The 26,850-nt window shown below is 34.7% G+C and overlaps 1 long non-coding RNA gene across 1 annotated transcript in view; it reads right to left on the bottom strand.

Moving 5' to 3' along the window:
• Positions 1–2,661: 2,661 nt before the first annotated feature.
• The window catches only part of LOC139082308 (uncharacterized), a 76,762-nt gene continuing 52,573 nt past the window's right edge, over positions 2,662–26,850 (bottom strand). The window contains exon 4 of the long non-coding RNA XR_011538187.1: positions 2,662–4,479. This is a non-coding gene — a long non-coding RNA (uncharacterized lncRNA). The remainder of the gene's footprint in view (positions 4,480–26,850) is intronic.

The raw sequence follows: 26,850 nt of genomic DNA, 5'->3' as shown, positions 1-26,850 counted from the left end.
AAACCTTCTCACAGAGGGCTACACTTGGTTTGGGTATCACAGATAATTATAATAATTAATATGTGAATTATGTTACAATACAAAGTTTCCCAGCCAAGAAGAGGTGGATTTGATAAAAATGGCCACAGATTTAATATTAGTCTAAAAAACTTCCTCATCAATAACCATAGATGCTGTAGAATAAATGCGTCATGGCAAAAGATCTAAAGTGCGTTGATTTCAACAGTATAGAAAAACAATTAGCAAATTTTAAATGACATTTAATTTTACCCAATTTTCACAGGAAATATTTAGAAAAAAACAAAACAAAAAATCTTTGCCTTGATTATGGTTTATATTCATATAATGTATATGGAATTTAAACCTGAAGAGGAAGTAATAACAACTTCTCCATTCTCCAATGAAAACCCCAAACCCATTTGGCTAACTAGAAATAAAACAAGAAAATTTCATTTCTGTGCAATCTAACTTAATTTATTGTCTTTTCCTTTGAGATGTGCCTTTTCAGTTCATGGTGATGCAAGTCTTCTTAGAATGTCTCAGCGTAGACTTATCTTTAGACACACTCTCCTTTGCAGCACTAGATCATCCATACTTTTCCTAAGACTCTGCCCCATCAAAACATACAGACTGTCCCACTGTTCTTTCAGAGGATAGTTATTTTGTTAGTATTTTATTCAAGTTCGGCAAGGAAACATTTTTAGGGATAAACATAATTCAAGACACTGGTGTCGTAATATGAGCAAACAAGATTCCTGCTGTCCCGGAATCTGATCAATTCATTTGAGCGACTTATCAGTGAATCATAATAAGCCAATGTATTCCATGTCAGAGTTTGTCTCTATATTTGTAAAGTAAACTTGTAATTAGCCTAATATTTATTGACTTCATACAGTGTATCAGCCACTTTATTAGGTGTGTTGAAAAATTACCTCAGTGTTTATATCTGGAGGAATAGTAATCTCCATTTAGCAGATGATAAAACTGAGTGTCTGAAGGTTAATTGCTTTGTTAAAGGTCGCACGGGCAGGAAGCCCTGAAACTGTTATTCAGTCCAGTTCTTTTGTGATCTTCTGATACGAAAGCCAACATTCTTTATGCCCTGCCTACTGGCTTGTGCTATAACACAGAAAAATGAGATAACTGATGAAGCTCAAACATGGCCTGGATGGAAAATATATTAAGAACAGAACAATATTTCCTAGCATCCTCCCATAAATTTCATTGCCTTCCAGATAGTGTCGAAACTTTAAATATCATATAGGTCAACATCTTCTTTACTTTTTGGAAATTAAACCCAGAAAGTGGATGACTCTTTCTCAAGTTCAAAAAGCTACTGTACACACAGACTCAAAACTAGGACTCTGCTCTCCGGCACAGACACTTTTTTCTGAACACTGCAAGGCCACACTGAAGTCACACCTGTGGTGGGATGATTCTCATCTTAGCGAGACGTGTGACTGTGTCATTGTAAACACTCATTTGTTAACATAATGCCCTCTAAATTAACATAAGTGTGACTAGCTGTTAGACCCAGGGACAATTCATGTGCCTTGAAATGCATTTTCCTAAGTGCTTGTTTACATATGTGTAATAATAACCATTTAAGCAGTTAAATAAACTCAACTTGGAGAATTCCTAGAGAAGAAACAGGAAGTCTGAAAACTTCAGTGTAGTGACTAAAAAACAAAGATTTTCCTTCTCTCGTCCCTAAATAAATACTCCAATGTAACCAGCTTTTCATAATGAAAAGGGAAAGCATTCTAATGCCAAGGGAAAAATGAGGCAGAAAGCTTTTAGCTCAGAATTAATGAAAAGCTTCCTTAATATTCAATAAAATCTGTCCCTCTTTTGTTATATTTGGTATTTTAATAAGAAATTAATGATCAAAATTAAATTATTTTAAGGTTGGTTAAGCAGAGGCACTTAATAAGAGTAAATTTTGCTCTTGGTAGAAGGATAATAAATGCAAAGCTATATCTCTTGTCATAGTGCAGTTTCGAAAAGTGATTGAATTTTTCATGACTACTGATCCCAATGTCCTCTCCACAGAGAATCATTAAAACATATATCGTTATTATTTTCTATTGTACCATACATATCCACTATGCCTACATGATGCCAAAATAGTTTTAAAATGTGAAAGGTTTAGTTGACTTTGTCGTCCATGTATTCCAAACAACCAGTATGAATCACATTTTATTCCTTTCTTTGACCCTATGGACCAGTAACACCATCCTGACCATTTGAAACACAAAATAAGGATTCAAACACTTGAAAAATAAAGTTCTGCACAACATATATCAATAAAGGTACATCCTATAAAAATCTATCTCCTATGGGGCCGGCCTGGTGGCGCAGCGTTTAAGTGTGCACGTTCTGCTTCTCAGCGTCCCAGGGTTCACCGGTTCGGATCCTGGGTGCGGACATGGCACCACCTGGCAAAAGCCATGCTGTGGTAGGCGTCCCACATGTAAAGTAGAGGAAGATGGGCACGGATGTTAACTCAGGGCCAGTCTTCCTCAGCAAAAAGAGGAGGATTGGCAGTAGTTAGCTCAGGGCTAATCTTCCTCAAAAGAACAAAAATCTATCTCCTAGTGTCTTTTACTAGTATAATACTTCTAAGTATATTTGCTAATGTACACAGTATATGACATGAAGTCACTGCAAAATAATACAATTTATTATCATTTCGTGACCACTGATAATAAATCGGTATTACCGAGAATACTAATAGCATTTAATCAAAGTTATTTGTAGACGTTAGGGATACATTTAGCTGCAAATAATAGACACAAACACATGCATACAACTTCATTTACACAAATTAGTGAGGTGTCTTCCCCTATCATCTAATGATAAATTCAGAGAAAGGAAGTGCAGGAGTGGCTCAGTGTGTTATGATGTCTTCTCTGTCCCAGGTACCCTCTATTGTTTTTATTCAGCATCTTTAGAGTATGCATGTCAGAAGATTCTTCTCCACTTCCATGGTCACACCCCCATTCTAGGTAAAATAAAAAGGAAAGAAGAAGGGAATAGCAAATTATCATGAGAGAGTAGATAGCCTACTGTTAAAGGGGTTTTCCTAACGCCCCATCTGGTGAATCACATCTCATTGGCAACAACTGCTAAGAGTCACAAGGCTTTTAGTGGGCACCTCCGCTCGGACTGGAGTTTTGTCTTTCAGGAAGAGAGAAGAGATATGGTATAGGTAATTACCAATCTCTGCCACAGTATTTTATTATTCTGCTGCACAGAGGGTGAAAAGAATTAATATATCCAAAATAAATCAATCTAATTGTGCGAAAAATAAGTCAAAGAATACATTCTTTCCACCTCTCCCCAAAAGGAATAACATTTCTCTATTAATTAACTAAACTTCACTTATTAAATAGTGAAACTCAAATGAAGCATCTTGTCTTATGAATAGATGTTAAAGGTTGAGGGAATGGAGAAAAATATATGAACAGAAAACTAGGAAGGTATACATGACAGACAAAATATTTTGGATTCTATATTGTATTTAGACTAAAAAGGGAATGGCACTTGAGCTCAGTAAGTTTACATAATATAACCTTCACTATGCTTAAGAGATCAACTTTGTTATGCTATAAAGTGCAGTGATAAGTTCCTAAAGCATCATGGGAATGAGGGGGCTTGGTGAGGAAATCTTTGCTCATCAACAGGACTAAGTAGATGATGATAAGAAAATAGGTGATTTAACCAGAAAACAAAAAACATTAAACTAATTCTACTTGGCTAGAGAGGGAACATCTCCTTTCAGCACCAAAGTCAAGGTGATGAAAATAATGAATACTCATAGTTCTAGAAAAGAGAGATCATCTATAACAATAACTATAAGTTAATATCAAAAGAAGTTAAAAGTTTTAATTAATTGCAGTTATTTAACCATGACAAGCAATACCATAACTGATTTTCATGTTTAATTGATTAATGACAAATCATTACAGTGAACATTCTTCTGAAAGCAAATCAATTGACAGTTGCCTCATATTTCGAAAGTCAGCTGATCTGTGGTGGACTCACTCCAGTCAACAAACTTCTGTAGGTAACTTTACTCCCCTCTTACGTTGGAATCCACACAAATACACTCCTAAGGCAGCAAGCATCCCAACATTTCCTCAGCAGACAACACAATTCCATAACAAACACTCCTCAAAATCCCGATATGAGTTTGGCTGGATTCTGAAGGAGATCGGTTCCAAGCTGGGTGAGGACTTTTCCTGTTTTTTTCCTTTCCTCTCTTTAGTTCTGTTCTTGGTCAAAGCTGCAGAGAGAGCATCAGGGATGGTCCAGATCTTCACTACTGTTGATTCTCCTTGAAGAAACGTTCCATTTGCAGAGGTCTAGTGTTATAGTTCAAATGTTGTTCAGCATGACTTCACCACGTTTCTGTCTTTGACACATTTTGTCTGAACCCTTCGTATGGACAGTGACTGAGGAGAAGAATTTGAGTCTCTAAACAGAAAACAAACAAGTCTGAGAAAAACCAGGATGACCACAGATGAAGCATTTGATCACCATATATGAGTGTCTGAATGTTGTGTTAGATTCTGTTTGCTAATGTTTTATTCAGAATTTTTACATCTATACTCATATCCAAGATTGGTGCATGGTTTTCCTTTGGGTGGCTCCATTCATCCTATTCAAGTATCACTTTCATATAATCTGGAATAATTTATGTAGCAATGCAATTTTCTGGTCTTTTAAGTGTCACTGAACATCCTCAATGAAATCATCTAAACTTGGTACATTTTATCAGAGTATATTTTTAATACTTTTATTTACTTCTTCTATAGAATTTTTTCTGTTTAATTTTTTCCCTCAACTCTCATCAAATTTGATTCATGTATTTTCCTTAAAAAATATCCATTTCATCTAGAATTTCAAAAATTCCTGGATAGATTTGTGTGAAATATCTAATTTTCCTTAATTTCCTTTTGTAATGTCTAGCTTTCCTTTGTAATTTTTTATTTTGAATATTTGTTTTTTCCCAATTTCCCTTTGTTTATGTTGGCCTATTTTATTAATTTTTTAAATCGCATTTGATTCATTAACTGTTTATGTTACTTCTACTTGTTCTGCCTCCTTAATTTCTTCTTTTATCACTATTCCATCCTATCTTGTCCTTCCTTTTGATTTATTTTGTGATTTCCTATTTTATTGAGTCGGCAATTAGTTCACACCTACATTATTTAATTTTCATTGATAAAGTATTTAAAACATTATTTTTTCTTCTGTCCACTGCTTTAAATGTATCTTGTAGGTATAAAATGTTTATATTATTGTAGTTTACAAGTTCTCCAATTTTGATTTGCATTGCCCCTTTCATCCAGAAGCTTTCTAATAGAACACTTTCAAATTTCCAGGTGATAAGGACTTTTTGAATTTTTATTTTATTAGTTTTCAAGTCTTCTTACATTTTTCTCAGAGAGTGTTTGTAACCTTTCTATAACATGGAACTTAATAATGTTGTTTCAAATGTAATGTATAGGCAATTTTCTGTCAATGTTCTATGTGTGTTTGAGCAGAAGATATAGTCTCTCTCACAGTGTATAATGTTTGAGACATCGTCTAAAAATCTACCTTAAGGATTGTGCTGTTGAGGACTTTTTGTCTTTATTGCTTGGTTCATGTGACCCATATTTAACTGTGAGTGGCTTAAGTCTCCTATTAGTATATTTCTGTTTATTTCTTCTTGAATCCCCTGTAGTTTCTGTTTACAAAGATTATTACTATGTTTTTTTGGATATAGATATTCAAAATTTTAATACTTCGATATGAATTGGACTTTCAGAATCTTAAATTGTCTTCTTTGACATATTTAATCCTTTTTAATACTGGATTCCCTTGTCTAATATCTGTAATGCAACCTTGACCTTCCTGATGTTTAAACATTTTTCCTATACATCTCTGCCCTTTTATTTTTAGGCTGCGTGAATTCTTTTATTTTAGGTAATTGTCTTGTATACAACACAGAGCTGGATTTTGTTTGTGAGAAAAATTGAAAATCTTTTTAGTAAGTGAGTTAAATCCATTTACATTTATATGTTTTTTCCCAACTCTGTCATTTTACTTTGTTACATTTATTGTATGCATGTATGTACTGTATTGCTTTCTTCACATGGTCTAATTCCTTAGCATTCTTTTTATTTCCTTTTGAGATATAGATTGATTTTATTATTATATATTTATTTTACATTATTTTGTTCTGTTTTTTTCCTCACAGGTACTCTAATTGTGTGTATTGTAGATTTTCTTTGTCCTGTACTCTGTATGAATGGTTTTTTTCCTGACCTTTATACTTTTCTCTATTTCATCTTCATGCTCTTGTCTGTTTTCAAGCATCTCCTCAATGCCCTTCATTAAATTTTAAGTGAGCATATTCTCCCTTTGATGGCTTGTAACTTAGTCTTCATTTTTAAGATGTTGTGTTACTTTTGCTCAATATTTTTTCCTGAGTTTGGTTAGTTCTTTTACATCTTTCTGTTGTTTATACATTTATGACCTGAGTTTTTGAATTCTTGATTTAAGACATTCTTCATATTTGAAAATTTTTGCTCAAATATATTTTATTTAAGTTGAACATTGTGATGCAGTTTTCTTTGGTCTTATATTTGTGATTGGTGGAAGAATTTTCGTTATTTGAAACATTTTTATTCTAGTTTTCTAAGTTTTTCTTCTTTCTGAAGCATTGTAGGGGTATTGTTTCCTACTTTCTGTTCATTTCCCCCTGGACCAGCTATAACAGTTGTGTGTAGTCATATGGGAAAGTATGGAAGTCGAACTAGGTTTCTTAGCTCAATACCGCCCTCTTCCATTGGTGTAGTAAAGTGCAACTTCTTTTACTTAGGGTGTTCTTTCCAGAGAAAAGTCGAACAGTTGTCCCCAAATATTTCCATGTCCCCAGAACCTGTAAGTGTTATCTTATATGGCAAAGAAGACTTTGTGATTCAGTTAAAGACCTTGAAATGGGGAGATTATCCTGGGTTATATGGGTGGACCCAATATAATCACAATGGTTCTTATAGCAGGGACCTAGGAAGATTTGTTCTCCATATTTACCATTCAGGGTGGGATCTGTCTTTCTGAGAGTGATTATACCCATGTTTCATCACACCCAGGTGTGGGATCAGAGTTGTTTCTGGCGGGTAGAGGTGTTTATTTTTCATGTGTATGGAAAGTTTGAAGTTCATAGTGTTCTCCATCTCGTAGTCGTGCTGAAGATGTGAGTTACAATTTTTTTGGTGAGAGGTGAGCAGAGAGATTTTAATTTAGGTCACTACCATTATTCTGTGATAAACCAGTAATCTAGGCAGTATCTACTGACTCCTTTATATGAATAATGAAGATTTTGCTATCTTCAACATTTGCTGCCTTTAAATGAGAATTTTGTTATATATATGTTATTTTATTTATCTTTATAATTGTAGGTGATATTCTTGAACCTCTATCAATATATGAAAAGTTCTTTTTGCTCTACGCTTTGTCAGATAAGGATGTTATAAGCAACACTGCTTTTTTCTCCCTTTTCACTGCCCACATTCTCTCATCTACACATCTACTTTTACTTTTAAATTATCATGGTGATAATCATTTACCTTCTGTTCACCAATAACTTACTTTTTCTTAAGTTTGCTCTAACATTTAGCTCAGTAGTTTGTTTATATCATTATGATTTTATGAATCTTACTCAGTATAAGTTGTGAGTTAGAATTATATTTCCTTATCCATTGAAAAAATATAAGCCTGGCCCTCTAAAAGGACACTGTACCTACGCTCAAGATCAAATGGAAACTTGAGTTATTTTCTTTAAGTGATGCCATCTTTTAGAAAATTAGTACTTCGTGTATACAGTTTTTATAAATCCTTTGTTTTCTTATCAGAGCCTCATCTTTCCATGAGCTCTTACATACTGTTTTTGCCTGTGCCGTATGCTTATTGCTTTGTTTGCAGGAATTCACTTAATTTTTTTACAATAATCCCATTATCCCAATTGTGCAGATGAAGAAATTGAGGTGCTGAGATACTGATGAATGTACCATACGCTACAGAGTTGATGACCTTAAGTGAACCCTGCTATTCTGACTTTAAATCACCTAATCTATTCTAAGTCCCCCTTCACCTTTTACACTGACCCCCCTCTCAGGGGACTCCCTCTTAGATCCCTCGCTCCTGCTGTTCCAATTTATAATGCTCACAACATAGGCAGGCTGACATTGCCATCCTGTCACTCCCTTGCCTCCCTTAGACTGCTCTCTGGATTAAATCCAGAACTAATTATTGAACCGGTGCTACAGCACAGCTGCTGGCACCCGGGCTCATTGGGCTGTGCCTGAGTTCTACAAAATGCACCTGATTTGTTTTCTAGTTTTCCTGGAACATATCCCAAAATAGTTCCCTAAGAAAGGATACATGTCAGGTGAAAGTACCAAGCTACCATGTTTTAAGAATATCTTTATGATAGCCTAGCAATTAATTCATAGATTACTCAGGTGTGAATTGTAGGTGAAAATTTTTTTCTTATGATTTTTTAAAATATTGTTACAGTGACAAAGAAATCAGTTTTATGTTGTATTCAGATTTAAATCTGCTGAAACCAGCATTTGTTTTTCTTAAATATCCCAAAAGAATAAAAACTAGACGCAAGAGACTGGTATTTTTCTATTAGAAAAGGCTAAACTCTTTTTATATACCCAAGTAAGATTAATACAGTTCATTAACTTATTTTCCTACAATGGTCTATAGATTAAATGAACAATAAAATGCTTTGCAATTTAAATAAGACCCTTTTGCACTTGTCTAGTTTATTAATGGCAGTCTGTTTTTACCATGCTCCTGAGGTTATAGACTTTAAGTATCTGTATCTTACAAGCATAATGATATTTTATTCCCAAGACCTATCAACTTCCTTTAAGACTATTATTTTAACCAATGTGAGATCAAAGTATTCAGCTGATTATTTACGTTTCCTTTTTCTTTAGACATCTAGGGTTCCCAACGGGAAGACGTACACCAGTCTGTTTTTTGTTCTCCTCCAAAAAATTTGCTTAGTTTCATTTAGTTTGGTTTTATTGGTTTGATTCCTCTCTGGAAGCTTTTAGAATCTCTTAATTCTTGATGTTGTGAAATTTCACAGTGATATAATTAAATGTAGATATATGTTCTGTTGTTAGGCTGGGCACTAAGGAGATTTTTTAAAATTTGAATATATGCATTCAACTTTGAGAAATCCTCTTCTATAGTTACACTCCCACCATTTTTAAAGAAAACTGGGTATTTCTGATAACGTCCGCCTTGGTTTGGCCTACCATGTCCTTTCTCTTCTCTCGTTATCTATCTCTGTGTTTTGTTTTTTTATTCTATATTCTGGAATATTTCTAAAATGTATTATCCTTTCTTTATTTTGATTTATCTTTCAACTTGGCAATCTTCTTTCCAATTTGGAAAAGCTCTTATCTCTTTCTTGAATTTATCTTTTTTTTAAATATAGCAATCTGTTCCTATATTTATAAATATAATTCTTCTTTACTTTCTTTGAATATATTAACTCTGTCAAAAATAACTCTAATTTTTTTTTCAATTTCTTGAATAGCTTCTTCTGGAGTTACTTTTCTTTTTGTTTGTTTATGGCCATTGTCTTTCATAGCGTTAACTGTTTTTATATGCCTGGGGATCCTCAATTTTCCATTATGATAGACGTGCCTACTGGTGGGTATATAAGAATCGCTTTCTTTAATGTTATCTACCTGAGTAGAGTTCTGAAGATGTACTGTCTGGCAGACAAGACATGCCAGCTCACACGTCTTATTTTAGCATAGGCTTCCTATCAGGCTGCAATTCCCATTCCTCCAAACTCACACTGAACTTGTTTGGCTGTTTTGTTTTCTTTTTTAATCTCTTCAGTCCCCTAAAATAGATTGCTCTTTAGACAGTTTCCCCTCCTAATTATTTATTGCATTTTCTTTAGTCTAGAGCACCAAAATATGCATTTAAAACTTTACCTTTCTCCAACTTGTTTTAATATTTTGATGAATCTCTCTGTTTTCTGCCTACTTCCCTCTTCTGCACTCCACAGAGCAGAGTATCTTAGAAGTTCCAATGCCATCCTTTTTCCTGCCTCCTCCACCACCCATTTGTCACCATAGATTCCTTTTCTGCATTACCTCAACAGTCCCTGTCTTCCTTCTTAGAGAAATTTGTTGAAATGTCTCATCTGCTGTTGAGTTGCCTACCCAACTTCCCTTTCTGTTTGTGGAAATTGTTTGATTCACTTTTATAATTTTTTAACTTTTTATTTTAATACAATTAAAGGAAAAATGGAAGCTAAGTGTGTGGGCCTAGTTTGCCATTTTGACACTAAACATGCCATTTGAAATTGTATGACTAGAAGTTATTGACTGATTTTCTAGCTCCCCAAAATGATGCAAAATAAAAAATAAGTCTTTGGGGAAACTTGCAGTTAACTTATGCAATGAGGAGAAATACTCAAATTCCTTTCCCAGTAAGAGCATTTCTACGGCCTCAACTCTGATCACGCTGCTTTCATTCCAGAGATCACAGAGCATAGCAGAAGACTCTGCACCTTGAACTGATATTGCCCTTTACAATCCCCAGCACCTTTCTACATAGCTTGCAATTCCAAGATTCAGATTCCTTGTCTCTCTCAAGGTTGCATTGCAACATTCTACCAGGTAGATGCTGGCTTTAGCCACTCCCCAAAATCACCACCATTCTCCCCCAGGCCATGAAACAAAAGTCCATATGTTAAAAATGCAAACACCTTCGAAGCAGGGCTCTTATTGCCAAATATTTCCTAAAAATTCTGGAGCATCTTCTGCAAAATACATCTGCTACTTCTCTATCATTAACATTATTGCCCCTTTATTTTCTAATTCTCTGTCTCCCTCCCCCAACAATAGTGTTATGCTCACGAGAAAAACATTCATGTCACAGTCTTAATTAGAAATTTTATATTTTTAAATAGAAATACAGAGGTATATTTAATACACTAGAATTTTGCAAAGGAGGAATTATCAGTCAGTGTGATAGTATAGTAAATAGAAATTTAGCCATTTGAATTTATTTCATAGAGAATTCCAGTTAGAAAGAACCTCTAAAATAAACTTCTTTACTGTAAGAGAGAATTAATAGCCTATTTCTTCAGCCTTCCAAAGACCTGAAAGTGATAAACCGCTCAATTCTTCAATGTGAAGAGTTGCTCCATTTGCCCTGAGTACAAGATTTTAATGATGCTGTTGTTTAAGCGCTTGTCTGCAATGGAAATGCTGTGAAGGAAAACGACTGGGTAAATTTCCGGAGAGCACTCATTAGTTTTCTTGTGGTTTACTGCTCCATCCATGTGTGCACCATACTTGAGTACTGTTGACAAATCTGCGGAAAAGCATTGTTCTTGTTTTCAGTATGATGGAATAAAGTTCTTTCTTCATTATAAAAATATGTATACCAACAACTGTAATGTTTAAACTATTAGAACACTGCAAAGTGCCTATATTAAAACCAAATGTTATACAAAGTATCTTTCCTGGAACATTTGTGCTTTTCCTACATAGTACATCCTTATAAAAAACTATCCATTTCAAAGTTTAAAAAAATGTCTAGAGGGTCCAGCCCGCTAGCATAGTGGTGAAGTTCACATGCTCTGCTTCAGTAGCCCAGGGTTCAGGGGTTCAGATCCCAGTTGGGGTGCCAGGCATGCATCTACACACCACTCATCAAGCCACACTATAGTGATGTCCCGCATACAAAGTAGAGGAAGATTGGCACAGATTTTAGCTCAGGGACAATCTTCCTCACAAAAAGAAAAAAAAATTGTTTAGACTATCACTGAAAAATGTAAGTGCTGTGTCAGAAATGTATTACATAACAAAAGTAGATCATTATATCTTCAAATTAAAGAAAAATCCTAGAAATCATTCACATATTTTGGAATTAGTGAGTATATATTTACCAAAATATTCAACCACAACATCCATATCACACCATTTCTTTTTTCACAAACAGATTGCTCTTTGAATAAAGTATTCCACCAAATTGATCACTTAATTTGCCAAAGCATCATGCATCTGGATTATAAATCCTCAAACATAACATTTCCCAAGTTAAAAATATTGGCTGCAACTTTGAAAATTTTGTCCCCCATCTATACATGTGGATGCTCCCTCTGGGCAGCATTTTTTACATAGTAAGAGATAATATACTTTAATCTAGAAAATTATTCTAGTACTTTTGTGCACTGAGATAAAGAGCACATGTTCTAGACTAAATCATAATTTTTTAAAGAGTATATTTAAAGAATTTGGGGGCCAGCGCAGTGGCATAGAGGTTAAGTTCACATGCTCCACTTCGGCGGCCCAGGGTTTCCCAGTTCAGATCCCAGGTGTGGACCTACACACCGCTTGTCAAGCCATGCTGTGGCCAGCATCCCACATATAAAGTAGAGGAAGATGGGCACAGATGCTAGCTCAGGGCCAATCTCCCTTAGCAAAAAAGAGCAGGATTCGTGGCTGATGTTAGCTCAGGGCTAATCTTCCTCAAAAAAAAAAAGAAACTATTTGAATTGTGCTTTCAATAAAGTGTTCTTTAAGTAGAAATGTTTCATTTTTCAGATGTGAAGAAATCATTTGCGTTAGCAGTAATTTTTTTTTTGAGGAAGATTAGCCCTGAACTAACATCGGCCACCAATCCTGCTCTTTTTGCTGAGGAAGACTAGCCCTGAGCTAATATCTGTGCTCATCTTCTTCTGCTTTATGTGGGATGCCTGCCACAGCACGGCATGACAAGCAGTGTGCATGTCCGCACCTGAGATCCGAACCAGTGAATACTGGGCCATTGAAGTCGAGAGTGCGATCTTAACCACTGTGCCACTGGGCTGGCCCCAGGAATAATTATTTTTATTGAGATATAATTAACAAATAGTAAATTAATTTCAGATGTGCAACATATTGATTCAATATTTGCATGTATTGTAAAAGGATCACCACAGTAAGTCTAGTTACCACCCATCAAATACATAGTCATACATTACTTTTTCTTGTGGTGAGAACTTTTAAGATTTGCTCTCTTAGCAACTTTCAAATATACAATATAGGATTGTTAACTATAGTCACCATGCTTTAAATTATATCCCCATAAATTATTTATTTTGTAACCAGAAATTTGTACCTTTTGACCCCCTTCACCTATTTTGCCCTCTTATCCAAGCCCCACCACTGGCAGCCACCAATCTCTTCTCTGTACCTATGAGTTCAGTTTTTCGTTTTGTTATTTTTTTAGATTCCACATATATGTGAGATCATACAGTACTTGTCTTTGTCTGTCTGACTTATTTTACTTAGCATAGTGCTTCAAGGTCCATTCATGTAGTCAAAAATGGAAAGATTTCCTCCTTTTTTATGGCTGAATAATATTCCATTCAAATATATAGCAAATTTTCTTTGTCCATTCACCTATCAATGGACAGTTGGGTTGCTTCCCTGTTTTGGCTATTGTAAATAATTCTGCAATGAACATGGGGGTGCATAAAACTTTCTGAGTTAGTGTTTTTGTTTCCTTTGGATAACTACCAAGAAGTAGAATTCCTGGATCATATGGTAGTTCTATTTTTAATTTTTTGAGGAACCTCCATACTGTTTTTCATAGTGACTGAATCAATTTACATTCCCACCAACAATGCACAAGCATTCCCTTTTCTGCACATCCTTCCTAACCATTGTTATCTCTTGTCTTTTTGATAATAGCCATTCTAACAGATGTGAAGTGATATCTCATTTGCATTTCCGTGATTATTAGTTACATTGATTTCCTTTTCATGTACCTGTTGACCATTTGTATTTCTTCTTTGGAAAAATATCTATTCACATCCTCTGCCCATGTTTTTAATTGGGTTGTTTGTTCTTTTGCTATTGAGTTGCATGTGTTCTTCATATACTTTAGATATTAACCACTGATCAGATACATGACTGGCAAATATTTTTCCCCATTCAGTAAAAGTTAACTTTTTATTTTGTTGATGGTTTTCTTTGTTGTGCAGAAGCTTTTTAGTTTGATGTAGTCTCACTTGTCTATTTTTGTTCTGTTTCCTTTGCTTTTCGTGTCAAATCCAAAAAATCATCACTAGAACTCATGTCAAGGAGTTTACCACTTATGTTTTCTTCTAGAAGTTTTATGGTCTGGTCTTGTGTTAGTCTTTAATCCATTTTGAATTGATTTTCATGTGTGGTATGAGGTTGTGGTCCAGTTTTCCCATCATCATTTATTGAAGAGACTGTCCTTTACCTAGTGTATATTCTTGAAGAGTTTTCATCTCACCGTTGACTATGATGTTAGCTGTGGGCTTGTCATATATGGCCTTTATTATGTTGAGGTACATTCCCTCTAGTCTCACTTCATTAAGAGTTTTTATCATAAATGGATGTTGAATTTTGTCAATTTTTTTTTGCTGCATCTATTAAGATGATCATATGATTTTTATCCTTTATATTATTAATGTGATATATCACATGGATTGATTTGCATATGTTGAACCATCCTTGTATCCCTGGAATAAAACCCACTTGATCATGGTGTATGATCCTTTCAAAATATTGTTGAATTCAATTTACTAAAATTTTGTTGAGGATTTTTGCATCTATGTTCATCAAGGATATTGGCCTGTAATTTTCTTTTCTTGTGGTGTCCTTGTCTGGTTTCCATATCAGGGTAATGCTGACCTTGTATAATGTATCTGGAAGTGTTCCTTCTCTTCTGTTTTTTTGGAAGAATTTGAGAAAGATTGGTATCAATTCTTCTTTAAATGTTTGGTGGAATTCACCAGTGAAGCCATTTGATCCTGGGATTTTCTATGTTGGGAAGCTTTTGATTACTGATTCAATCTCCTTACTGGTAATTGGTCTGATCAGATTTTCTTTTTCTCCACGATTCAGTTTTGGAAGCTTGTATGTTTCTAGGAATTTACCCATTTCTTCTAAGTTGTCCAGTTTGTTGACATATAATTGTTCATAACAGTTTCTTACAATCTTTTGTATTTCTGGGGTCTCACTCCTCTTTCATTTGTTTTTATTCATTTGAAAACTCTCCCTTTTTTTGTTGGTGAGTCTAGCTAAAGGTTTGTTAATGTAGATTATATTTTGGGCAACACTCTTAGTTTTCTTGACCTTCTCTATTGTCTTTTAGTCTCTATTTCATTTATATCCACTGTGATCTTTATTATTTTCTTCCTTCTACTAACTTTGGGCTTGTTATTTTTCTAGTTCTTTGATGTGTAAAAGCAGGTTGTTTAGAGGCTGGCCCTGTGGCCAAGTAGTTAAGTTCACGCACTCCGCTGCAGGTGGCCCAGTGTTTCATTGGTTCAAATCCTGAGCGCGGACATGGTACTGCTCATCAAACCACACTGAGGCAGCGTCCCACATGCCACAACTAGAAGGACCCACAACGAAGAATATACAACTATGTACCAGGGGGCATTGGGGAGAAAAAGGAGAAAAAAATAAAATCTTAAAAAAAAAAAAGTAGTTTGTTTAGTTGAGATCTTTCTTGTTTCTTGAGGTAGGCCTGTATTGCTATGAACTTCCCTCTTGGAGCTGCTTTTGCTCCATCCCATATGTTTGAGTATGTTGTATTTTCATTTTCATTTGTCTTGAGGTATTTTTTTTATTTCTTCTTTGACCTATTAGTTATTCTATAGCATGTTGTTTAATCTACACATATTTGTGAATTTTCTAGTTTGCTTCTTGTAATTGATTTCTAGTTTCATACCATTGTGGTCAGAAAAGATGCTTGACATGATTTCAAGCTTCTTGACTTTATTAATACTTGTTTTGTGGCCTAATATGTGATCTATACTGGAGATCCAGGTGTGCTTGAGAAGATGTGTATTATACTGCTTTTGGATGGAATGTTCTGTATGCGTCTGTTAAGTCTATCTGGTCTAACATGTCATTTAAAGCCAATGTTTCCTTACTGATTTTCTGTCTGGAAGATCTATCCACTGACGAAACTAGAGTATTAAAGTCCCCTTCGATTATTGTATTGCTATTTCTCCCTTTAGGTCTGTTAATATTTGCTTTATATATTTAGGTGCTTCTATATTGGGTCAATAAACACTTACAAATGTTACATCCTCTTGTTGGATTGACCCCTTTATTATCATGTAATGACCTTCCTTGTCTCTTATTAAAATTTTTGTCTTAAGTCTATTTAGTCTGATATAATTACAGCTATCCCAGCTTTCTTTTGGTTTCTATTTGCATAGAATATCTTTTTGGATTACTTTACTGTCAGTCTGTCTGTCCTTACATCTGAAGTGAGTCTCTTGTAGGCAACATACAAATGGGTCTTTTTTTTTTTTCATCCATTCAGCTACTCTGTCTTTTGATTAGAAAATTTAGTCCAGCTACATTTAAGTAGCTATTGATCAGTATGGACTTATGGCTACTTTTTCAATTGCTTTCAGGCCATTTTGTGATTCTTCTGTTCCTTTTTCTTCCCTTGATTTCTTCCTTTGTGATTTGATAATTTTCTATAGCAGTATGCTTAGATTCCTTCCTCTTTATCTTCTGTGTATCTATTATAGATATTTGCTTTGTGATTACCATAAGGTTTGCATAAATCTACTTACAAGAGTAGTAAGAGTTGATCAACTCTTAAGTTGTTAACAACTTAAGAGTTGATCAACAAGAGTTAAGACCAACTTAAGTTTGAACACATTCTAAGCTCTACATTTTTACTCCCCACCTCATGTTTTATGTTTTTGATATCACAATTTAGATCTTTTTATCTTGTGTATCCATTAACAAATTATTGTAGTGGCAGTTATTTTTAATACTCTTGTCTTTTAATCTTCATATTAGCTTTATAAGTGATTAACCCACCACATTTACAACATTATGTTATTCTGCATTTTATTATATATTTACATTTACCAATGAGATTTATACTTTCATTTTTTTCTGTTACTAATTCCTGGATCTGGATATCTGTTTGCTTCCTCCGGTATGGAAATTTTCAGCCATTATTTCTTCAAATAAGTTTTCTGTCCCTTCCTCTCTCTCTTCTCATTCTGGGACCCCTATAATTCAAATGTTGGTCCACTTTGTGTTGTCCCATAAGTTCCTTAAGTTATATTTACTTTTTTATTCCTTTTTCTTTCTGCTGCTTTGATTGTTTGAGTTCCACTGCCCTGTCTGAGTTCATTTATCCTTTCTTCTGCTTCCTCTAGTCTGCTTTGAATCCCTCAAGTGTATTTTTCATTTCAGTTATTTTGTTCTTCAGCTCTGTGGCTTCTATTTGGTACTTTCTTATATTTTCTGTTTGTTGAAATTTTTACTTTGTTTATCCATGTTCTGAAGTTCAATGAGCATCTTTATTACTTTTGGACTCTTTTTCAGGTAAATCACTTATGTCCATTTCATTAATGTCTTTTTCAGAGATTTTCTCTTATTTTTTCATTTGGAACATATGCCAGTATTTCTTCCTTTTCCGTGACCCTCTGTATCAGTTTCTGTGTATTAGATAACACAGCCACCTCTCTCAGTCTTGAAGGAGTAGCCTCATGTAGATAATGAACCTTATCATTCACCCCTGCCCTAGCTCTCAGTTCTCTCTCAAACCTTTGTGATTGTCCAAGTAGCATACTTTACCTCTAGTGGCTCCTAGTAGTTGAGTGTATGTGAAGACCTGTCAGTGTCCCAAAGGGAAGGATCTCTGTCATCACCTAGATTCAGGAGATTGGAAGCCAAACCCTTAGGCAGCAGCTTTTAAAGTATGCAAATATACCTCTTTCACAGAAAGACAAGGATCCTAATTGTATTGCCTCCCTGCTGTGCCCTGGACGTAATAGCCATTTAATAACTCTTTTTCATTTTTGTTATAGTCCTACAGGACACATGAGCATAAGCCCTTCTGGCCACCATGGCCAGATGATGTAGAGGTGTCCCGTGGGCAGCAGCTGCAAAAATCAGGGTGCTAGATATGAGTACAAGCTCCTTTCTGGGAGATACCAGAAAGCTAGAGCAAGACAGTGTGAGAATGCAAAGATGGCCCCTCTAGCCTCTGTCTTCCAAGAGCATTTCAGTAGACCCCTAGATGTGTGTTAAACTAGATGCCTGCCCCTCAGGCTGATGCTTTAAGACAAGCTAATAAGCCTCTTTCACATAAAGTCTGAGTGCCTCTCAATTGGCTGCCTCTGTACTGGTGCCTGGAGTGAGTGCATCCCATGCAGAAACCCTTTAAGATCCATTTCTCAGTTTGCTGTAGCCTTGTAAGTCTCATGGACTCAAACCCCATTGGCTTTCAAGGCTGGATGTTTTGAGGGCTCATATCTTGGGTGCAGGTCTTAATAGAGTGGGTGCCAGATGTGGGGTTTAAACCCTTTGCTTTTCAGAAAGAAGCTTGGATTTGTGAGTTTCTTCCAGATTTGGGTCACCTCAATACTGGGGTTTTTTAACAAGACTGTCTCAGACTCTCCTACATGCTTCATTGTGTGCTTTTTCTCATTTGCCTGATGTGTAGGAGTCACTTAGCTAGCTTTCAGGTTTTTTCAGAGAAAATTGGCCCATAAGTAACTGTCAAGTATAACGTTTATTAAACCATATCTTTTTGCCTAACTAAAAGCATTTTAAAAAATCGTATGGATGCCCAAATATCTGTCTTCTTTATCTAAATATATGTAAATATAAGAAGAAGAGAGTACTGTATAACTCTTATCTGCATCCTCAAGTTTCTACCATGCTATTTCCAATAAATAATTTGCAAAGGTATTTTTCTATACCAGCCATATTAACTAGTTAGATGGATGATATTATTTCAACATGCTAATAATACAACCTTATTATGTTCTCTAGAAAAATGATTCTTAACTGGTGGTAGTGAGGGAGTAGGATATCATACATCCCTCTTAAAATCTAATAAAGCTCTCCAGGAAAATGCAACTATGCACATACAAACAAAATTTGCACATATTTTCTGTGATTCATATATACTGATCCCCAAGGGTGTATGCAAAAAATGTTATCAGGAATTGCACTGTGGTAGACCTGAGAGTGAGGAAGGAGAAGAAGAAGGCCATATTAGCTGTAGGAATTTCCCTCATGCTGTAAATAATAAACGTTTTGGAGGTGAGTAACAGATGACAATAGGCCTTGCCATCCTCGGGTGATTTAATGACATACTGCAGGTCTTCTATGGGTACAAAATAGGAGTGACCCTCCCTGAATTACCTAGAACATATAGCTTTCTTGGTCAAAGATAGAAATTTACCTTTTTCTCTTTAATAGTTTATTAAGTGATCTCGATTTGAAAAGATTTGATGCAAGTTGATATAAAAAAGCTTTAGTGTACTTCCATTCATCAAAGCTGAATAAATAGTCTCACTGTAACCTGACTTTGACAAGTGAAAAGACTTGTGAAAATTGACTACAGTGAAAACCAGAATGTGAACTGTGGACAGGAACACAAAGAAAGCATGAAGACAGTTACTGAAGGAACAAAATGTTTATCAGACAATGTTGACATTACAAAGCTCTGTCCTTGTAGCTAACATTTCAACCTTGGGAAAATAAGTGATAGTCGATTAAAATTTTATGAATAGGTAGATAGTACTTATGATATCTAATCTGATGAAAGCCTCGTTTGACAAAACAGTTACTATTCAAGATAGTAAAGGTTAAAAACAATAGCTTCTGCTAGAGGAAATAGCTCAAAATTCACGAGAAATGTTCTATGAGACTGCTAAGTTAAGACCCATTTCCAAGAAATAAAGGACTGATTAAGTGTGTGTACCATGTGACCCTAACATTTTTTCCTATTGCTATCAAATGTAATAATCTTTACAGCTTTCTGCTGAAATGAATAAAGAAGATCATTTTCCACAGTGAGAAATTCACATAAGGAGAGGAGTGAAGACAATATACAACCTTCTTAGCTCTTTTTCTGTGCTTCATGTTTTTATGTAATTTTATTGTGTGTTATGTTTTTAAGAAATGACAATACATTTATTCATATGCAACACTATAATGTTTTCTTTTGAGAGTTAAGTGTGGACACATGTCTTGTTGGGTAGAACTTTCTAGGTAATACCTACTTCTACTCATCAATTATTGTCTATACTGGGGCAATTGTCATGAAAAAAACTCCTGTTTAGCTGTGCTTATTGTACATCATAGGTACATATGAGAACAAGAAACAATGTGTGTGAAAGGGTTTTGTAAACTTTAAAGTTCTATAAAAATGTATTTATTAGAAACAGTAACTGGGAGTGACTTCTCTCGCCATCCCACATATTACCATCTATTTCTTAAAATATTTTCATGCCTTGAATTGAGAAACCTAAATTTTGGCATTTTTTATAATGTTTCCAGTGAGGATTTTTATACATAGTTTTTAAAGTGTTCAATAATATATAACATTAGTATAGCATATTGTCCCATTACTGATAGAAAAAATTATGACATGAATCATTTGATTCTTCTTAATCACTGCTCAGAATATCCTGAAAGTCTTCCTTGTATTACAGTTTAAGTAAGTATGGCAAAGTTGAGGATAGAAGTATATTCTAAGAATTCTATTAATTCACTAAGAATGTTAATTAGAAAGGATAACCCAAAATGCCAATATTTCATAAGTTTCTAATGATTTCATAGGTATGAATGATACAATAACTAAAGATGATTACTAAGGAGAACAAATCTATGATGAGATCCTGAGATTTCATTCTCAGATGCTTCATTATTAGCATTATTAAAAACAGTCTTGTATTTATATAGTCGTAGCATTCCCTTCACGTTCATTTAGAAGACTTTATGTTTAAAAATACAAATAAACTTGAAGTCCACCGCTGTATTTTCTGTCTCTGGGCCTCAGGCTTTGGCAGCACTGTGATGTAAAAATAATCACTTCAGTAGATAGTAAGGAGGAAATTCCTATAGATATTAGTATATCCCAGAGTTCCTAGGAAACCATTGAGTCTTGTATCAGTCATTGTTCTCTAAAGAACCAGCAGCAACAGGTTATGATTATACAGAGAGAGAGAGATGTGTACGTATGTGTATCTATGCATATATAGACAGGGAGATAAAGACAGAGAGATGGATATGGCTTACCTGATTGTGGGGACTAGTAAATTCAAAATCTGTAGGTCAGGTTGGCAGGCTAGAAATTCTGGTAAGAGTTGATGTTGAAGTATTGAGTACAAAATCACAGAGCAGACCAGCAGACTAGAAAACCAGGAAAGCTTTCTGTGTTACGGTCTTGAGGAAGAATTCCTTCTTCCCCAGGAAGCCTCAATTTTTGCTCTCAAAGTCTTTAACCAATCGAATGAGGCCCAATCACGTTATCAAGGGTAAGTTGCTGTGCTCAAAGTCAACTGATTATAGATGTTAATCACATTTACAAAATACCTTCTCAGAAACATCTAGAGTAGTGTTTGACGAAACAACTGGGCATGATAGCCTAGCCAAATTGACACATAAAATTAACCATCACTGGTCCTACAACTACCCAATAAATATTTGAATTTTACTTTGTAATATTAATTAAGAGGTAGTTGAAAGATATTACTTAGGGACCACAAGGTAGGAAAATAATATAGAAAATTTCTTATTTAAAAATGTAAATGATGTTGATTAGAACCTAACTGAACTAGTTGTGATAGTTATTAACATATCATTGATAATAAGTTTCAAAATGGTTTGAAGTCAGTGAACTTGGGTAAGATATGGACAGGTACCCACGGCTAAAAGGAATTCTTCTCTTCCTTCTTATTCAGCTTCCCATGACAGCATAAGTAAAGACTTATGTGCAATCCATCACATTATGCAAAGAAAAACAATTATATATACCAGTAACGATGTGTTACCATTTTATATACAGGCTGTCTTAGTTACCTTGGGCTATAAAAAATTACCATCTACTAGATGGCTTCAACAAGAAACATTTATTTCTCACTGTTCTAGAGCCTGAGGAATCCAAGATCAAGGTTCTAGAAGATTCAGTGTCTGGTAAAAGCCCTCTTCCTGTTTTGTAGGCAGATGCCTTCTTGCCTGTATCCTCATATGACTGAGAGAGAAAGAGAGAAAGAGAGAGAGAGAGAGAGAGAGAAAGTTCTTTGATCTTTTCTTATAAGGGCACTGATCCTGTCATGGGGGTTCCACCCATGAAGTTTAGACTTCATCTAAACCTAATTACCTCCCAAAGGCCCCACGTCAAATACCACCACATGTGGGATTAAGTGCATCCCAATCTTTCCTGGAAGGTGGTGTCTTAGAGATTTGTACCCTTCTCCTTTAGATTCATACAAAATATCTTTCTCTTTAAGAAAGATAAAACTGGTGAAAATCCAACCAGAAAACTGAGCAATAAAAAGCAGGAACTGCTTCTCCTGTTGTATGTCATATCCTCTCACCCTCTTTGCTCAAATTTCATTTATATTATCTTTTTATTCAGCTCTCCTTTTTCAGCTCTCTTTCACCTTCTTGTGGGGATAATGGAAGTGAGACTTAAAATGTAAGAATACATTCAATCTTCAGATCAGTTAAAGTCAAAGGAAAGATCTAGAAATGTTTGTGAGATTTAGATTTGTTGCAATTTACAGTAAGCCAAAATTTGAGATATTGAACTGATAGCTTAAGACTTTTTATAGTATTTTGAATTCCACAATTTTTTGTAGTACCTGCTAATTATTATTTGCTTTTTCAAAACTGTTAAAGATTTTAAGCATTACAAAGTATCCCATTAGACTCCTCCTTCTAATTTGATTCACAGCAGTTGTTTATGGACTTTTAGCTGCTTTTCGATACAGGATGACTTTTCATATACAGGCCAGTACAGCCTAATTTCTTGAGGACTTTTCAAAAATTTGTAAGTGCCTAAAACAATCCTTTGGAAATCAGAGAAAATAAGGTCAATAGATCCTACTGATTTGCATATGGTAAATTTTTCTAATTATTGTTCTTTTATCTGCTTTTTGTCAAGTGACAATTTATCAATGTCCTTATTTCTCACTTGTCTACAATTTAATGAGAAAACTGACAAATAACATGACAGTACTGTTCCATTTTAACATCATCATTAATGTTCCTATTTCCTGGAGTATTTCTCTGTTATAATATTTCCCCTGAGTGTAATATCTTTGTAAATGCTTTTTATTATAATCTTAAAACCCATTTACGAACAATAAACTCATTCTATATTTGGCCTGCTACTTCCATGTGCCTTCTTAAACACTAAGTAACTCTTTATATTCTGTTTCTTTTCATCTCTTTGCTCCATTTTCAGAATATCTATTCCCCTTTTGTAGCAGCTTTTTGATAAGTCATTTCTTTTAAAAGTAGAATTATAATTTAATCTACTCTTATTACAGTATCTTTTTATAATATATCTTCCTAATTTTCTAGATTTCAATACCTTTCCTTGTTACCCATTATAAATGCCTTAATTTCCTTAACTTTCTCTAATTGAAGTCAAATATCATTTCCTCTGCTACTTAAAAGTAATGTTCTACTGTGTTAAAACAAAGTAATTTCTGGTACAAAGCTTACTTTAAAATTTGCAATCAGGCTTCCATAATCATAAATTTAATAACCTGTTTGTTATAGCAGATTTACCTGCATTTGTTATCTAAAATATCAGATAATATAAAGTTGAAGAGCAGTCAGTAAAAAGTATCTTCAGAAGTTTCTTTTGTTTCTGATGCCATTGTCACAATTAAATAAAGGATAAGAACCACATGTGTTTATTCCTTATGTCATTCATTCATTACACAACCATTTATCCATTATGTGCCAGGACTTGGTCTATATTAAGGAGGGAAAGGAGACATGAGACAAAGCTCCTAATCTCACAATGAAGAGGAGAAAGACAAAATAATCAATAAAAAATCAGATTTGTGCTTTAAGGACAGGAAAGCAGGGTGAAGTGACAGGATGTGACTCAAGGAAACTTCTGAGAGGAGGTGTTTATGGAAGGCTTTTTGGAAGAAGTGACATTTGAGCTGAGATTTGAAGGATAAATAGGAGATGGTCTTACAGGAGAGCTTCCCAGGGTGAGGAATAGCTAGAATTAAGGCCCAACATAGCAAAGAAACTTGTCATGCTTGACTATTGGAAACAAAGCTGTGCACTTGAAGTTCACAGAATGAAGGCAGATAAGGTACCATACACTTCGCCTAGGTCTACTATCTGAAATAATACATTCACTCTTCTAAATAGTATTTCCTCAAATATTTGGATATAAGGGCTAGACCCCCAGTTAAATCTTCTCTTTAGGTACCAGAATAATAGATTAGTAATGGTTGAAGTACATTAGTTTAGCTGAATGATCTTCAGAGCAGTTTAGAGAATCTTGCCCTCTCTTGCTGAGAGTTCCTGTGCTCTGCCCCTCAAGAGGGGTGTGGGAGTGGCTGAAAAGGACACTAGAATGAAAAAACTCTCTGCTTTGGGGAAAAAAGACATTTTAATGGAATGTCCCTTAGGTCAAGTGAGCCTAAGATCATGCAGAATTTTGTACAACAACAGCAGAGGCTGCAGGGGAAAGACCAGTGCCCAAGATCAAATAAAAGACAGTCTGTACCCAAGAAGTGTTCGGCAGAATGGACTGAGAAAAATCACCTCCAATATTACTAATAGCTGCTTTAATAAGTGAACTTACATTCTACAACTGAGATTCAATCGGGAGAACAAAGAGGGAAGAAAAAAATCCCTGAACTGAAAAATGACTAAGAGGGAACTGACTTTTAAAAGTTTTAGCAAATTTAAGAAGACTGAAATTATACCAAGTATCTTTTTTATCCACAATGATATAAAACTAAAAATGAGCAAAAGTAGAATGCTGAAATTGACAAACATGTGGAAACTAAACAACTCACCTCTGAACAACCAGTGGGTCAAAGAAGAAATCAACAGAGAAATTAAAAAAAATAAAAAAACGAAAATGGAAACACAACACACCAAAACCTATGGGATTCTGCAAAAGCAGTTCTGAGAAGAAAGTCTATAGTGATAAATGCATATATGAAGAAAATATTTTTCAAATAAACAACCTAATTTTATACCTTAGGGAACTAGAAAAAGAACAAACTAAGCCCAAAGTTAGCAGAAAGAAAGAAATAAAGTTCAGAGTGGAAATCAATGAAATAGAGACCAGAAAAACAATAGAAAAAAACAATGAAACCAAGAGCTGGTTAAATTGACAAACCTTTCGTAAGACTAACTTAGAAAAAAAGAAAGAAGACTCAAATAAACAAGAATTAAAAGAGGAGACATAGTAACTGATACCACAGAAATATGTAGAATCATAATATATCACCATGAACAATTATATGACAACAAATTGCATAACCTAGAAGAAATGGATAAATTCCTAGAAAAATACAACCTACCAAGATGGAATCATGAAGTAATAGAAAATCTGAACAGACCAGTAACCAGTAAGGAGATCAAATCAGTAATAAAAAAGCTCTCAACACAGAAAACCCTAGGACCAAATGTCTTTACTGGTGAATTCTAACAAAGATTTGAAAACAAATTGAGCACCAATCCTTCTCAAAGTCTTCCAAACAATTTAAGAGGAGGGAACACTTCCAAACTCATTATATGAGGCCAGCATGATGCAGATTCCAAAACCAGATAAAGATACTACAAGAAAAGAAAACTACAGACAAATATCCCTGATTAATATAGATATAAAAATTCTTGACAAAATATTAGCACAACTCAACAACACATTAAAAGGATCATATAACATGATAAAGTGGGAATTCTCCCTGGGATGCAAGAAAGTTCGACACACACAAATCAATAAATGTGATACACCATGTTAATAGAATGAAAGTTATAAATCACATCGTTATCTCAATAGGTGCAGAAAAAGCATTTGACAAAATATAGCATCTTTTCATAATAAAAACCCTCCACAAATTGGGTATAGAAAGAACATACTTCAACATAATGAAGATCATATACGACAAACCCACAGCTAACATCATACTCAAGGGTGAAAGCTTTTTCTCTAAGACCAGGAACAACAGTGCCCACTCTCATCACTCTTACTCAGCATAGTGTTGGAAGTCCTAGGAAGACTGATCAGGCAAGATAAAGAAATAAAAGCCATAAAAAATGGAAAGGAAGATACAGATATTGCCTTTATTTGCAGGCAATATGATCTTATATATAGAAAATCCTAAACAACCAAAAAACTGTTGAATCAAATCAATGGTTTCAGTAAAGTTGCAGGATATAAAATCAACATACATAAATCACTTGTGTTTCTAGACACAAACAACAAACTATCTAAAAAAGAAATGAAAGGGGCTGGCCCTGTGGCCGAGTGGTTACGTTTGCGCACTCCGCTGCAGGCGGCCCAGTGTTTCATTGGTCCGAATCCTGGGCGCGGACATGGCACTGCTCATCAAACCACACTGAGGCAGCGTCCCACATGCCACAACTAGAAGGACCCACAATGAAGAATATACAACTATGTACCGGGCGGCTTTGGGGAGAAAAAGGAAAAAAAAATTTTTTTTAATCTTTTTAAAAAAAAAGAAATGAAGAAAATTATCCCATTTACCATAGCATCAAAAACAATAAAATACTTAAGAATAAATTTAGGAAGTGAATTTCATAAGGAAGTGAAAAATCTTTACAATGAAAGCTACAAGACGTTGATGAAGGAAATTAAAGAAGACACAAACAAATGGAAAGATATCCTATATTCATAGATTGGGGATTTAATATTGTTAAAATGTTCATACTACCCAAAGCCATCTATATATTCAATGCAATCCCTATAAAAATTCCCATGACATTTTTCACAGAA

This window comes from Equus przewalskii, chromosome 3, assembly GCF_037783145.1.
Source record: "Equus przewalskii isolate Varuska chromosome 3, EquPr2, whole genome shotgun sequence".
Classification (NCBI taxonomy): Eukaryota; Metazoa; Chordata; class Mammalia; order Perissodactyla; family Equidae; genus Equus; species Equus przewalskii.
Note: the sequence above shows the minus strand (reverse complement) of the source record. Positions and strands in the feature narration are given on the sequence as shown.